The sequence below is a fragment of the Mya arenaria genome, chromosome 4, assembly GCF_026914265.1.
Source record: "Mya arenaria isolate MELC-2E11 chromosome 4, ASM2691426v1".
NCBI classification, from domain to species: Eukaryota; Metazoa; Mollusca; class Bivalvia; order Myida; family Myidae; genus Mya; species Mya arenaria.
The window spans coordinates 28,131,078-28,146,649 of NC_069125.1; the positions used below are offsets into that span (position 1 = coordinate 28,131,078).

General features: G+C 33.4%; 1 long non-coding RNA gene across 1 annotated transcript in view; it reads right to left on the bottom strand.

The window, feature by feature from the left end:
- Nucleotides 1-332: 332 nt before the first annotated feature.
- LOC128232105 (uncharacterized) overlaps nt 333-15,572 on the bottom strand; it is a 30,724-nt gene continuing 15,484 nt past the window's right edge. Inside the window, exons 2-10 of the long non-coding RNA XR_008260490.1 lie at nt 7,660-7,756; nt 7,116-7,210; nt 6,791-6,873; nt 6,406-6,548; nt 5,968-6,096; nt 4,988-5,086; nt 4,662-4,778; nt 4,171-4,365; nt 333-3,845 (exon numbers count right to left, since the gene is read on the bottom strand). This is a non-coding gene — a long non-coding RNA (uncharacterized LOC128232105). The remainder of the gene's footprint in view (nt 3,846-4,170; nt 4,366-4,661; nt 4,779-4,987; nt 5,087-5,967; nt 6,097-6,405; nt 6,549-6,790; nt 6,874-7,115; nt 7,211-7,659; nt 7,757-15,572) is intronic.

Consider the following 15,572-nt stretch of genomic DNA (forward strand, 5'->3'; position numbering starts at 1 on the left):
AGACGAAGATGCGAACATACGAACGCCAAGATCATCATAGCCTAATCATATAACCTTGGGTTTTCCGAAACATGATTAAAAAAAACAATTGGCCATGAGTTCTTGTACACTACTATAGTCCAAGATAACCCTGCCGACAACATGCATCATTAGGCCTTATACGATAGAGTCCAGATTTGGCCAAAGGTTTTGGACATGGAAACCTTGCTGATGGAAGGCAAGATAATGGCATAGTCTTTATGACAAATAATGTAGTTTGTTATATGTGGCGAATTTTAGAGATAATAATCCAAGAAAACGTGTTTTTTCATGTCTTTATATATTTTGTAGGTATATAATATAATCATACACAAAATAACATAATCTAAAGTGGTGACAATTTTCTAAAAATATCATGATAATACTTTCATTAATATTAACAATGTTACCATTGCAATACTTCCATTGTATTAAAAATGTTACCATGGCAACGACAATAAAATACAATACAATATGCAACACCTTAGGGATCAAACTAGAGGTCTTAAAAAACTACTCAACAAAAATAAAGGCATATTAAAAAATACTTGAATTACAAACATGATCGCCCCAATTTCTCGAAACTTCTTAAGTCCCTTACAACAGGACTATCTAAGCTCACTCTTTTTGTTTTTTCAATAATTTGCATTATATTCACTTCGTTATACTTTATATATGATTATTTTCTTATGATTATTTGCCATATTTTCATTCTGTTTCAGAGGGCCATATCGAAAATAAGATTCTGTAGTTTTGTACATGATCTTAATATGTCACCTTCTTAAAATAAAGATATTATTATTATTATTATTATAGGAATTGTCAATTACAATAAACCATTTTTCATGTATCAAAATCCAATTGAGGTATGCATTTTGGCTAACTGAAATAAGTCTACTTAAGTCTTTTATGCTTAAGAAGTTTCAAGACATTGGGACTAGCTAGGCATTAAAAACTAATCAGATTTCTGGAGAATAGCCACTAAAATCTCATATTTACAGAAAACTGTTACCATACAGCATCTATATACAATGTTCAAATAATACAACGTTGTACAAATTATGATATTCCAAGACAGGGTAAAAACCAGAGATCAAAACTTCAACTGTTTGTAAAATAACTCTGGAAAACTGTACCTCAGAATACCATAATGCTTCAAAATGCATGAGATCAAAATGTATACATATTTCCTTCAGTATTCATCAATACTTTTTGAAATATTTCAATTTCATGACCTAAATACTTTTTTTCTAATTAATGATTAACATGAACATATAAATGTTCCCAATTAACTAAACAATTTTCCGATTAGAATAATAACATTAAATGATAAAACATCTTTATGCCAACATTAAACGACTCAAATTTGAATAAAATCAAGTTAACCACTTCAGTCAAGCATAGAAATGACCAATATAATTACAACCTGTGCATATTCCCGCCTTTCCCCTCGACTGACCATACATCACATGACATAAAACGCTTCAATAACACACGTGTGTTCAATTATGTCAGGAGTGGATCATTGTTGTACAAAAAAAATACATTCAAAATATTCAGAAATTGTAATACAATTAACAGGTTTATTCTGGTATTTATGCATTTTGTAGCTATACTCATTTTACACAATATTTATTTTTTTACCAAACTTAGTAAAATAACAATACACTTAACACCTTTCCGAATTAGTTCTCAAATATCAACAATTTTAAAGACAAATATAGAAAAGCATATGAATTTAATGATAAAGATGGTGATTTTATTTCACTCATTATAAGTATCTCCCATGGCCGAGAGTGTAAGATAGGTTCATTCCGACCCGAGAAAGGGTGTTCATTCCGACCCTGCGCGAGGGTCGGGATGAACCTATCTTACACGAGCGGCTATGGTAGATGCTTTTTCTCCCTCACCAGTTAAAAAAAATAAGTAAAAATGTATTTTTTGTTGGAACTCTTTTGTGCTTAGTGTAAATAATTGCGAATGGATATGCGATAATTCATGGTTGTCATGAATATGCGCGCAGTGATTCAGATTATGTAAATAGTCAGATCGGTCTTGAAATAGTTCTAAGGAGAGTGAAGCATTATTTCTTGAAAGGTGCGTGAAAACTGGTTTATGGTGACATTTGAAGCGAGAAATAAATAATTAGCGTTCTAAATATTGCCACAAGACAAGGTTTCCATGATGCTACAGTCAACATTGTCTTCAACAAGGGAGTTAATTAAAATGTAGTGACCATTAAAAAGGAGTTCCATACGGGCATTTCATATTCGCCGGTGGGTAAGATAAGAATTTCTAGCATGGTTAAATTATTGGATCTACATATCTGAGGTGGGAGAAAAATCTCATTCAACTACAGGAAATCTTATGATAAACTGTGTAAAAGATTGTTACATATCTATTTGACTAAGATACAAAATTATAGTAAATAATAGTTTTGATAAAGAAAACAAACTGAAATATTACCATGTCAAAACTAAATACACATTTAAATATATATTACATGTTTTGTTTTGACATTGCAGTTCAGCCTTCTTATAAACCTGGTCAAACCTTGGATTTTAAATTGATGATTCAGACAGACATTAAAAGTTAATAGAAATTACTTTTAAGTGACACTCTTATTAAAATTCAATTGAAGTACTTTATACAACATAATGCATTAATGGAAAATAATAATTACTGACAAGTTTATACCCATGTATTAAAGCAACTGTGCAACAGATGATCAATTTGCAAGAAAAAAAGAAAATGGTCGAAAACTGACATAAACTTGGTATTAATGTGTACAATGCATTGAAACTTACTAACTGAAGTTTAAAATTTATTTAATTTTAGCAGTTATTTTGTATTTATCCATTAAAAAAGATTAATGAATGTGTCTACCTAGTAGAACATTCCTTATGCGTGATTGGCTATAAAATGTTATCGTGTGATATTACCAAGTGAGGTATATAGCTTAAATATACCACTCATTTTGAGTACGCCTTCGTAGCACAGTGAATACAACACTGGACTGCAATTTTGGCCACACGGGTTTAAACCCGGTCTCCGACACAATTATGATATCAAAGCGTAACACATTCTATTAAATAAATGTCCTGGGATTCGTTACAGAAAAAAACTTTTTTTGGTGACAATCTGGTGTACAGTCTCTTTAATAGCTGAAAAAGCAAATATTCGAATTTACTGGTGAATGCTAAAAGATTGTGATCTACTATTCACTCATAATGTATAAAGCGTGTTTTCTGCACGTTTCCTTAAAATTTAACTGTGTATTCAATCATAATAACTATTGTTTAAGACATGTATTTGTTCTGTATGGAATATAATACATTTGTATTAATTGTGGTACAATGTACATCTTATTTGGAAGTGAGAGAGCATCTTTAAAGTAAAGCTATCAAGGGAAATTTGTAAAAAGTTAACAGGGGAATAATACAATGAATGTCAGTTGTTGATTACAATAGACAACCTTCAATAGAGAACACATATTATAGTTGAAAACATATTTCACCCTACCATACATCAGTTGTATGACAGATATATCTAAACAAATTGTAAGAAGAAAAGGTTATAGTGTGTTCACTGCTTTGGTTGAGATGGTCCAGGGTAAGCTAATTTGTCTCTATTAACATCAATTCTGAAGTATTTCCTTATCTTCTCATGTAAATATCACTGTTATCAAAGTCCACGCCCTTGGTGCAGATTTCACATGGGAGTTCAGGCAAGACAACTCCTCCCATTCTCAGCAATGAAGCATTAGCTGTACTTCACAACATCTGATTCAGCAATCTCTCTGCACTACACAAATCTGGGTCCATCTGCTGAAATTATTAATTGATAAAACATATTTAAAACCGAAAAAATATCCACAGAAGAATAATAAAAACAAGTGTTAAGTTTACAGTAATTTCATGTTTATTTGGGTAACTGTCAAAACTGTTGTCCCAAGGTGAAGGCGGTAAAGGGTAAACATTTTATTAAATAATTGTCCGGATATTTGTTACAGAAAAAAACTTTTTTGGTGCCAATCTGGTGTACAGTCCCTTTAAAACATTCTTGGAAAATTAAAATCTAATATTGAATGCTTATAAATGTATGCTTTAAGAAATGGTGATATGACATATCATGTCATTTATGTTATCATACCTTCAAGTACAAAATGGTGTTACTTCGAGATGTTTTTCAATAGCTTGAAAAACAGCTGTAGGTAGTGTTTCCGATGGAAGAGCTTGACTGGTTTTCAAGCATCAGCTACAAGTTGGAGAATGTTATGGCCACTCCTTGATGAGCTGGTCACAGTCGTAGTCACTTCTCCTATCATCACAGCATTTGATTTTCCATCTGAAATCATAGGAGGGTTTGCTTAATTTTGTTCATTTCAAGAATTAAACTAACACAAAAATTACTTAAAACACAATTACGATTCATGCTACACATCTACGTAATTCCTCTGACAACATGTGAACAAAATAGTATTCAAATAATTTCAACGGTATTTAAGTTATGGCCAAGGTAAGTTTTCTACATAACACTAACAACAACAACAACACCAAGGCTAAAACAAAAGTGAATACTTTTAAAAATCTTAAGCAAAAGTCTTTCAGGGAATTATTCAGTAAGTAATACTATTAACCTACTATGGACTGCAGTGCCCCAGTGCAGACCCAGGTGGAACTTTGTATTTCCTGCTATCATTGCATTTGGAACTTCTCGGCCATTTTCAATTGAAAATAACCTTGATGATTGCCATTCATCTGTATAAGAAGTTTGTAAACAAATTACATAATAGTTTAAATTGATTGTAGTGTTTTAATGTGTATTTTGTACATTTACGTTTAAATTGATTGAAGTGCATAAAAATATTGTATAAAGAATTATGATTCCCATAAGAAACATCATAAAATTTAACTGCTAAATTAAAAATTTAAATTACCTAGCATAGTTAAATGTAAAGATATCTGACCTTGTAAACCGTCCATAAACATCTGAGGTTGTTTTCGATGGAAAATGGCCATGTAGCTCCTAATGGCTATCCTAGATATCTCAATCCGCATATGTAGTCCTACAACAGATACATGCGCATGTCAATAAGAAAAAAGTTAAAATGTTACTACATTAAGATAATGACATTGACCTATGGTACTATACAGTAAATAAAATGTTTAAAAGTATGTTAACATTACGACATAAATCTTTTGAACTGCACTGTGCACATGTATTTCATCTCAATTTAGGAACAACAGGAAGCATAGAAGTTATTAAACAATATCCCAACCTGCCCTAAAACTTTAACCTAAGTTCCATAGTCAATCAGGGGCCATAATTTGTATAAAAGATAATATGGAGTTATCTAACCTCATTATGTAATGGCTCTGAACATCTGTGTGAAGTATTAAGTCAATTGAATGAATGGTATTGGAGTTTTAAGTGAAAATCCCAACTTTAACCTGCCCTAAAACTTTAACCTAAGTCAATCAGGGGCCATAACTTGTATTTAGGATAATATGGAGTTATGTAACCTCATTGTGTGATGGTCCTGAACAACTGTGTGAAGTATTAAGTCAATTGAACAAAGGATATAGAAGTTATTAATAAATATTCCAACTTGCCCTAAAACTTTAACCTAAGTTCCATAGTCAATCAGGGGCCATAATCTGTGTAAAGAATAATATGGAGTTATCTAACCTCATCATGTGATGGCCCTGAACAACTGCGTGAAATATTAAGTCAATTGAATGTGGGGTATTGGACTTATAAGTGAAAATCTCAACTTGCCCTAAAACTTTAATCGGACACCGACGCTGGGGCAAGTAGTATAGCTCACCTATTCTTCGAATAGTCGAGCTAAAAATTGACTCAAAGTAAATGAAAAGCTGAAAAAAACATGTTCTATTTACACAGTTTAATAATGCATGAACTCAGTTTTTAAGATCTACAATGTACCTGAGCCTTCTGCACATACTCCAAAGACAGCCAATTTCCAGGCATCACATTTCTGTGGAGCTTTGAAAAATGTTGGACCAGTCTGCTGGGCATGATGGGGGAAGAAGAGCTGCTGGGTCAAGTCCCCAACTGTAATGGAGTGTTTGGAATTTAAAAATGAATTATGCATTAAAAATTTATATATTCGCAATTCACAGACAACAGATGATGCATTTAGATATTCTTAAAAAAAAAACAGTCTAAGGCAACGGTTGAGGTCAGACATAAAACATAACACAGAAAACGGTAGATCATCATCACCACCACCATCATCATCATCATCATCAGCAGCAGCAGCAGCAGAAGCAGCATCATCACCATCAGCATCATCATCAGGCATTGCCACTTAAAGTGTATTTTCAAAGAGGTGCCATAACAGACCTTAAAATCATATCTTACTAGGTGAGTGGTCCGTCAGTCTGGTTTCTTCTCTCGGATAAGCTGGTCCACATCCCGCTCCTCCATCTTTTCCCTCCTTGTTGTACAAGCCTGTGGCGTAGATGATTCATGTTGAAGTTGGCCCTGCTAACCCTGTCGTAGTGCTGTGCAAAAAACATTTGTATGATTGAAATGGTGATTCGTGGTGGTATAATCTTCAATGCAATGGAACATATTTACTGAACGGTGCCATGTCCCCAACACAATATCAAAATACATGTTATTCACATGTATGCTGGACGACTAGAGATTTCCATCTATTTGGGTAAATATTTTTGGTAAAAATCTTAAGCAAATGTGTTATGGAAATATTATAAATTATTATGTAGTATCTTCATTAACCTACTTTTCCATAGATGGAAAAGCTAATGTCCATCAGCCTGGTCCCACCTCTTGAATGACCTTGTCCACTTCCGGGTCTTGCCGCTCCTTCAACAGTAAATTTCAAAAGTAAAATGATTATAGAATTTGTGAAAAATTATAAAATGAAAAAAAAAAACAGACTGTAAAAATTGTACTTAAATGCGTGTTTTCTAAAAACATTCACATTTACTTTTGTAAAATCAAGTTACTGTATACAATCCAAAAATGACAGAATAAAATATAAGAGAAATACAAAATTAATGTGGTCTAGCACTACAAGTGATACCTGCCTTTCTTCATATAAATACCTGGAGCGCTTCCACGAGGACGTCCTCAATAGTCACAGGACGCCATCGACGCAACACCACCTCTACAATGTCCGCTTCCGCCACATATCCAATATCTGCACAAGGAAATAGGATATATGAACAACTGTTTACAAACTACAATATTTGTCATAAGAGTGCAATGCAAGGAATACACAAACTATTGGGAATGTAATGTCTTTCAATTAATTTCATTTTGATCACTAGGCCCTTTTGAGGGCTCTCCTGGTTTCAAATTCGGATCAAATTGGTGTGTCAAAAACTAAAGAAACAACAGAAGGCTACCAGTCAAATGGAAAAATAGTTTTCATTTTTTTTATAGGGGGAGGGGGTTCTATGAGCAACTCAATTCGGTGGATATCTGCAGACAATCACGTTTCTAAAGTTTTGCACTACAATGATGTCACCAAAACAAACAACAGAAAAGCTTGGTGAAAAAAGGGTATGGCTAAAGACTCTCTGGCATGAGACTTTAAACACTTTGGCTACCGACATTTGTAACAATCAAAGCTACCATCAGATGTACCAGTTATCTATGTTTCCTCTGCATCAGCTTATGGCCTGGACCCTTAAGAAGGGTTATCTGGACTTGCATCCCGCAGATTCAGGCAGTGTTGACTTGTCTGAAATTCATGAAATGGAGGTGCACATAAAAGTTAAACATTACAATAACATTAAAGACTTTTCTGAAATGTTTGACCAAAGGTTGAAATCTAAATACCTGTCAGTGATATACTGAGCATTTAATAGTAAAGACTGAACAAGTCCTGCCTTAAGTTAAAGTTTGACAGCCTATGCAATTGTACAAAGAGGACACAACAGGCACCTCTTTACAAAACTCTCACAAGTTCAAACACACACCATATTTTCGATCCATATTTAAAGGGCTGCACCACAAGCTCTGCAAAGTATGAAAACAAAAACACGATCATAAACAACACCCACCACCAACAAGACATGATTATAAATAAACAGCAGTTAGAAAACAAAAGGCTGTGTTCTTGTTTACATAATAACCCAAGCAAATTATGTAAACAAAAACACAACCATAAACAACACCCACCACCAACAAGACATGATAATAAATAAACAACAGTTAGAAAACAAAAGGCTGTGTTCTTGTTTACATAATAACCCAAGCATATTATGTAAACAAAAACACAACCATAAACAACACCCACCACCAACAAGACATGATAATAAATAAACAACAGTTAGAAAACAAAAGGCTGTGTTCTTGTTTACATAATAACCCAAGCATATTATGTAAACAAAAACACAACCATAAACAACACCCACCACCAACAAGACATGATTATAAATAAACAGTAGTTAGAAAACAAAAGGCTGTGTTCTTGTTTACATAATAACCCAAGCAAATTATGTAAACAAAAACACAACCATAAACAACACCCACCACCAACAAGACATGATAATAAATAAACAACAGAAAACAAAAGGCTGTGTTCTTGTTTACATAATAACCCAAGCAAATTATGTAAACAAAAACACAACCATAAACAACACCCACCACCAACAAGACATGAATATAAATAAACAACAGAAAACAAAAGGCTGTGTTCTTGTTTACATAATAACCCAAGCATATTATGTAAACAAAAACACAACCATAAAGGTATTATATTAACAAAAACAAGACATGGTAAAGTGAACAAAGATAAGTAGCAAAACCTCTGCCCAGATACATTCTGTAAACATAACAAAACAGGGTTAAAAGTAAACAACACAAAATAACAATACTCCCGCCCAGGAACATTCTGTAAACATAACAAAACAGGGTTAAAAGTAAACAACACAAAATAACAATACTCCCGCCCAGGAACATTCTGCAAACATAACAATACATGGTTAAAAGTGAACAACACAAAAAAATAAAATCCCGGCGAGGGCACATACTGTAAACATAACAAGACATGATTAAAAGTACAATACATAGTTAAAAGTGAACAACACTAAAGCATAAAATCCCGGCCAGGGCACATACTGTAAACATAACAATGCAAGGTTAGAAGTGAACAACACTAAACAATAAAATCCCGGCCAGGGCACATACTGTAAACATAACAATACATGGTTAAAAGTGAACAACATTTAAAAATAAAATCCCAGCGATGGGCTCATTCTGTAAACATAACAATACATGATTAAAAGTGAACAACACTAAACAATAAAATCCCGGCGATGGGCACATTCTGTAAACATAACAATACATGATTAAAAGTAAACAACACTTAAAAATAAAATCCCGGCGAGGGCACATACTGTAAACAAAACAATATATGGTTAAAAGTAAACAACACTAAACCATAAAATCCCGGCCAGGGCACATACTGTAAACAAAACAATACATGGTTCAAAGTAAACAACACTAAACAATAAAATCCCGGCCAGAGCACATACTGTAAACAAAACAATACATGGTTAAAAGTAAACAACACTAAACATTAAAACATGGTTAAAAGTAAACAACACTAAACCATAAAATCCCGGCCAGGGCACATACTGTTAACAAAACAATACATGATTAAAAGTAAACAACACTTAAAAATAAAATCCCAGCGAGGGCACATACTGTAAACAAAACAATACATGGTTAAAAGTAAACAACACTAAACATTAAAATTCCGGACAGGGCACATACTGTAAACAAAATAATACATGGTTAAAATTAAACAACACTTAAAAAAAAAAATCCCAGCGAGGGCACATACTGTAAACAAAACAATACATGGTTAAAAGTAAACAACACTAAACCATAAAATCCCGGCCAGGGCACATACTGTTAACATAACAATGCAAGGTTAGAAGTGAACAACAGTAAACAATAAAATCCCGGCCAGGGCACATTCTGTAAACATAACAATGCAAGGTTAGAAGTGAACAACAGTAAACAACAAAATCTAGGCCGGGGCACATACTGTAAACAAAACAATACATGGTTAAAAGTGAACAACACTAAACAATAAAATCCCGGTGAGGGCACATACTGTAAACATAACAATACATGATTAAAAGAAAATACATGGTTAAAAGTGAACAACACTAAACAATAAAATCCCGGCGAGGGCACATACTGTAAACATAACAATACATGGTTAAAAGTGAACAACATTTAAAAATAAAATCCCGGCGATGGGCACATTCTGTAAACATAACAATACATGATTAAAAGTAAACAACACTTAAAAATAAAATCCCGGCGAGGGCACATACTGTAAACAAAACAATATATGGTTCAAAGTAAACAACACTAAACCATAAAATCCCGGCCAGGGCACATACTGTAAACAAAACAATACATGGTTAAAAGTAAACAACACTAAACATTAAAACATGGTTAAAAGTAAACAACACTAAACCAAAAAATCCCGGCCAGGGCACATACTGTTAACAAAACAATACATGATTAAAAGTAAACAACACTTAAAAATAAAATCCCAGCGAGGGCACATACTGTAAACAAAACAATACATGGTTAGAAGTAAACAACACTTAAAAATAAAATCATGGGGAGGGCACAAACTGTAAACATAACAATACATGGTTAAAAGTAAACAAAACAATACATGGTTAAAAGTAAACATCACTTAAAAATAAAATACCAGCGAGGGCACATACTGTAAACAAAACAATACATGGTTAAAAGTAAACAACACTAAACCATAAAATCCCGGCCAGGGCACATACTGTTAACATAACAATGCAAGGTTAGAAGTGAACAACAGTAAACAATAAAATCCCGGCCAGGGCACATTCTGTAAACATAACAATGCAAGGTTAGAAGTGAACAACAGTAAACAACAAAATCTAGGCCGGGGCACATACTGTAAACAAAACAATACATGGTTAAAAGTGAACAACACTAAACAATAAAATCCCGGTGAGGGCACATACTATCAACATAACAATACATGATTAAAAGAAAATACATGGTTAAAAGTGAACAACACTAAACAATAAAATCCCGGCGAGGGCACATACTGTAAACATAACAATACATGGTTAAAAGTGAACAACATTTAAAAATAAAATCCCGGCGATGGGCACATACTGTAAACATAACAATACATGATTAAAAGTAAACAACACTTAAAAATAAAATCCCGGCGAGGGCACATACTGTAAACAAAACAATATATGGTTCAAAGTAAACAACACTAAACCATAAAATCCCGGCCAGGGCACATACTGTAAACAAAACAATACATGGTTAAAAGTAAACAACACTAAACATTAAAACATGGTTAAAAGTAAACAACACTAAACCAAAAAATCCCGGCCAGGGCACATACTGTTAACAAAACAATACATGATTAAAAGTAAACAACACTTAAAAATAAAATCCCAGCGAGGGCACATACTGTAAACAAAACAATACATGGTTAGAAGTAAACAACACTTAAAAATAAAATCATGGGGAGGGCACAAACTGTAAACATAACAATACATGGTTAAAAGTAAACAAAACAATACATGGTTAAAAGTAAACATCACTTAAAAATAAAATACCAGCGAGGGCACATACTGTAAACAAAACAATACATGGTTAAAAGTAAACAACACTAAACCATAAAATCCCGGCCAGGGCACATACTGTAAACATAACAATGCAAGGTTAGAAGTGAACAACAGTAAACAATAAAATCTAGGCCGGGGCACATACTGTAAACATAACAATACATGGTTAAAAGTGAACAACACTAAACAATAAAATCCGGGCGAGGGCACATACTGTAAACATAACAATACATGATTAAAAGAAAATACATGGTTAAAAGTGAACAACACTAAACAATAACATCCCGGCGAGGGCACATACTGTAAATATAACAATACATGGTTAAAAGTGAACAACATTTAAAAATAAAATCCCAGCCAGGGCACATACTGTAAACAAAACAATACATGGTTCAAAGTAAACAACACTAAACAATAAAATCCCTGCCAGGGCACATACTGTAAACAAAACAATACATGGTTAAAAGTAAACAACACTAAACATTAAAACATGGTTAAAAGTAAACAACACTAAACCATAAAATCCCGGCCAGGGCACATACTGTTAACAAAACAATACATGATTAAAAGTAAACAACACTTAAAAATAAAATCCCAGCGAGGGCACATTCTGTAAACATAACAATACACGATTAAAAGTAAACAACACTTAAAAATAAAATCCCGGCGAGGGCACATACTGTAAACAAAACAATACATGGTTAAAAGTAAACAAAACAATACAGGGTTAAAAGTAAACAACACTTAAAAATAAAATCCCAGCGAGGGCACATACTGTAAACAAAACAATACATGGTTAAAAGTAAACAACACTAAACCATAAAATCCCGGCCAGGGCACATACTGTAAACATAACAATGCAAGGTTAGAAGTGAACAACAGTAAACAATAAAATCTAGGCCGGGGCACATACTGTAAACAAAACAATACATGGTTAAAAGTGAACAACACTAAACAATAAAATCCCGGCGAGGGCACATACTGTCAACATAACAATACATGATTAAAAGAAAATACATGGTTAAAAGTGAACAACACTAAACAATAAAATCCCGGCGAGGGCACATACTGTAAACATAACAATACATGGTTAAAAGTGAACAACATTTAAAAATAAAATCCCGGCGATGGGCACATTCTGTAAACATAACAATACATGATTAAAAGTAAACAACACTTAAAAATAAAATCCCGGCGAGGGCACATACTGTAAACAAAACAATATATGGTTAAAAGTAAACAACACTAAACCATAAAATCCCGGCCAGGGCATATACTGTAAACAAAACAATACATGATTAAAAGTAAACAACACTTAACAATAAAATCCCGGCCAGGGCACATACTGTAAACAAAACAATACATGGTTAAAAGTAAACAACACTAAACATTAAAACATGGTTAAAAGTAAACAACACTAAACCATAAAATCCCGGCCAGGGCACATACTGTTAACAAAACAATACATGATTAAAAGTAAACAACACTTAAAAATAAAATCCCAGCGAGGGCACATACTGTAAACAAAACAATACATGGTTAAAAGTAAACAACACTAAACCATAAAATCCCGGCCAGGGCACATACTGTAAACATAACAATGCAAGGTTAGAAGTGAACAACAGTAAACAACAAAATCTAGGCCGGGGCACATACTGTAAACAAAACAATACATGGTTAAAAGTGAACAACACTAAACAATAAAATCCCGGCCAGGGCACATACTGTAAACAAAACAATACATGGTTAGAAGTAAACAACACTTAAAAATAAAATCATGGGGAGGGCACAAACTGTAAACATAACAATACATGGTTAAAAGTAAACAAAACAATACATGGTTAAAAGTAAACAACACTTAAAAATAAAATCCCGGCCAGGGCACATACTGTAAACAAAACAATACATGGTTAAAAGTAAACAACACTAAACCATAAAATCCCGGCCAGGGCACATACTGTAAACATAACAATGCAAGGTTACAAGTGAACAACAGTAAACAATAAAATCTTGGGCGGGGCACATACTGTAAACAAAACAATACATGGTTAAAAGTAAACAACACTTAAAAAATAAAATCCCAGCGAGGGCACATACTGTTAACAAAACAATACATGGTTAAAAGTGAACAACACTAAACAATAAAATCCAGGCCAGGGCACATACTGTAAACAAAACAATACATGGTTAAAAGTAAACAACACTTAAAAAATAAAATCCCGGTGAGGGCACATACTGTAAACAAAACAATACATGGTTAAAAGTGAACAACACTAAACAATAAAATCCCGGCCAGGGCACATACTGTAAACATAACAATGCAAGGTTAAAAGTGAACAACAGTAAACAATAAAATCTAGGCCGGGGCACATACTGTAAACATAACAATACATGGTTAAAAGTGAACAACACTAAACAATAAAATCCCGGCGAGGGCACATACTGTAAACATAACAATACATGGTTAAAAGTGAACAACACTAAACAATAAAATCCCGGCGAGGGCACATACTGTAAATATAACAATACATGGTTAAAAGTGAACAACATTTAAAAATAAAATCCCAGCCAGGGCACATACTGTAAACAAAACAATACATGGTTCAAAGTAAACAACACTAAACAATAAAATCCCTGCCAGGGCACATACTGTAAACAAAACAATACATGGTTAAAAGTAAACAACACTAAACATTAAAACATGGTTAAAAGTAAACAACACTAAACCATAAAATCCCGGCCAGGGCACATACTGTTAACAAAACAATACATGATTAAAAGTAAACAACACTTAAAAATAAAATCCCAGCGAGGGCACATTCTGTAAACATAACAATACACGATTAAAAGTAAACAACACTTAAAAATAAAATCCCGGCGAGGGCACATACTGTAAACAAAACAATATATGGTTAAAAGTAAACAAAACAAAACATGGTTAAAAGTAAACAACACTTAAAAATAAAATCCCAGCGAGGGCACATACTGTAAACAAAACAATACATGGTTAAAAGTAAACAACACTAAACCATAAAATCCCGGCCAGGGCACATACTGTAAACATAACAATGCAAGGTTAGAAGTGAACAACAGTAAACAATAAAATCTAGGCCGGGGCACATACTGTAAACAAAACAATACATGGTTAAAAGTGAACAACACTAAACAATAAAATCCCGGCGAGGGCACATACTGTCAACATAACAATACATGATTAAAAGAAAATACATGGTTAAAAGTGAACAACACTAAACAATAAAATCCCGGCGAGGGCACATACTGTAAACATAACAATACATGGTTAAAAGTGAACAACATTTAAAAATAAAATCCCGGCGATGGGCACATTCTGTAAACATAACAATACATGATTAAAAGTAAACAACACTTAAAAATAAAATCCCGGCGAGGGCACATACTGTAAACAAAACAATATATGGTTAAAAGTAAACAACACTAAACCATAAAATCCCGGCCAGGGCATATACTGTAAACAAAACAATACATGGTTCAAAGTAAACAACACTAAACAATAAAATCCCGGCCAGGGCACATACTGTAAACAAAACAATACATGGTTAAAAGTAAACAACACTAAACATTAAAACATGGTTAAAAGTAAACAACACTAAACCATAAAATCCCGGCATGGGCACATACTGTTAACAAAACAATACATGATTAAAAGTAAACAACACTTAAAAATAAAATCCCAGCGAGGGCACATACTGTAAACAAAACAATACATGGTTAAAAGTAAACAACACTAAACCATAAAATCCCGGCCAGGGCACATACTGTAAACATAACAATGCAAGGTTAGAAGTGAACAACAGTAAACAACAAAATCTAGGCCGGGGCACATACTGTAAACAAAACAATACATGGTTAGAAGTAAAC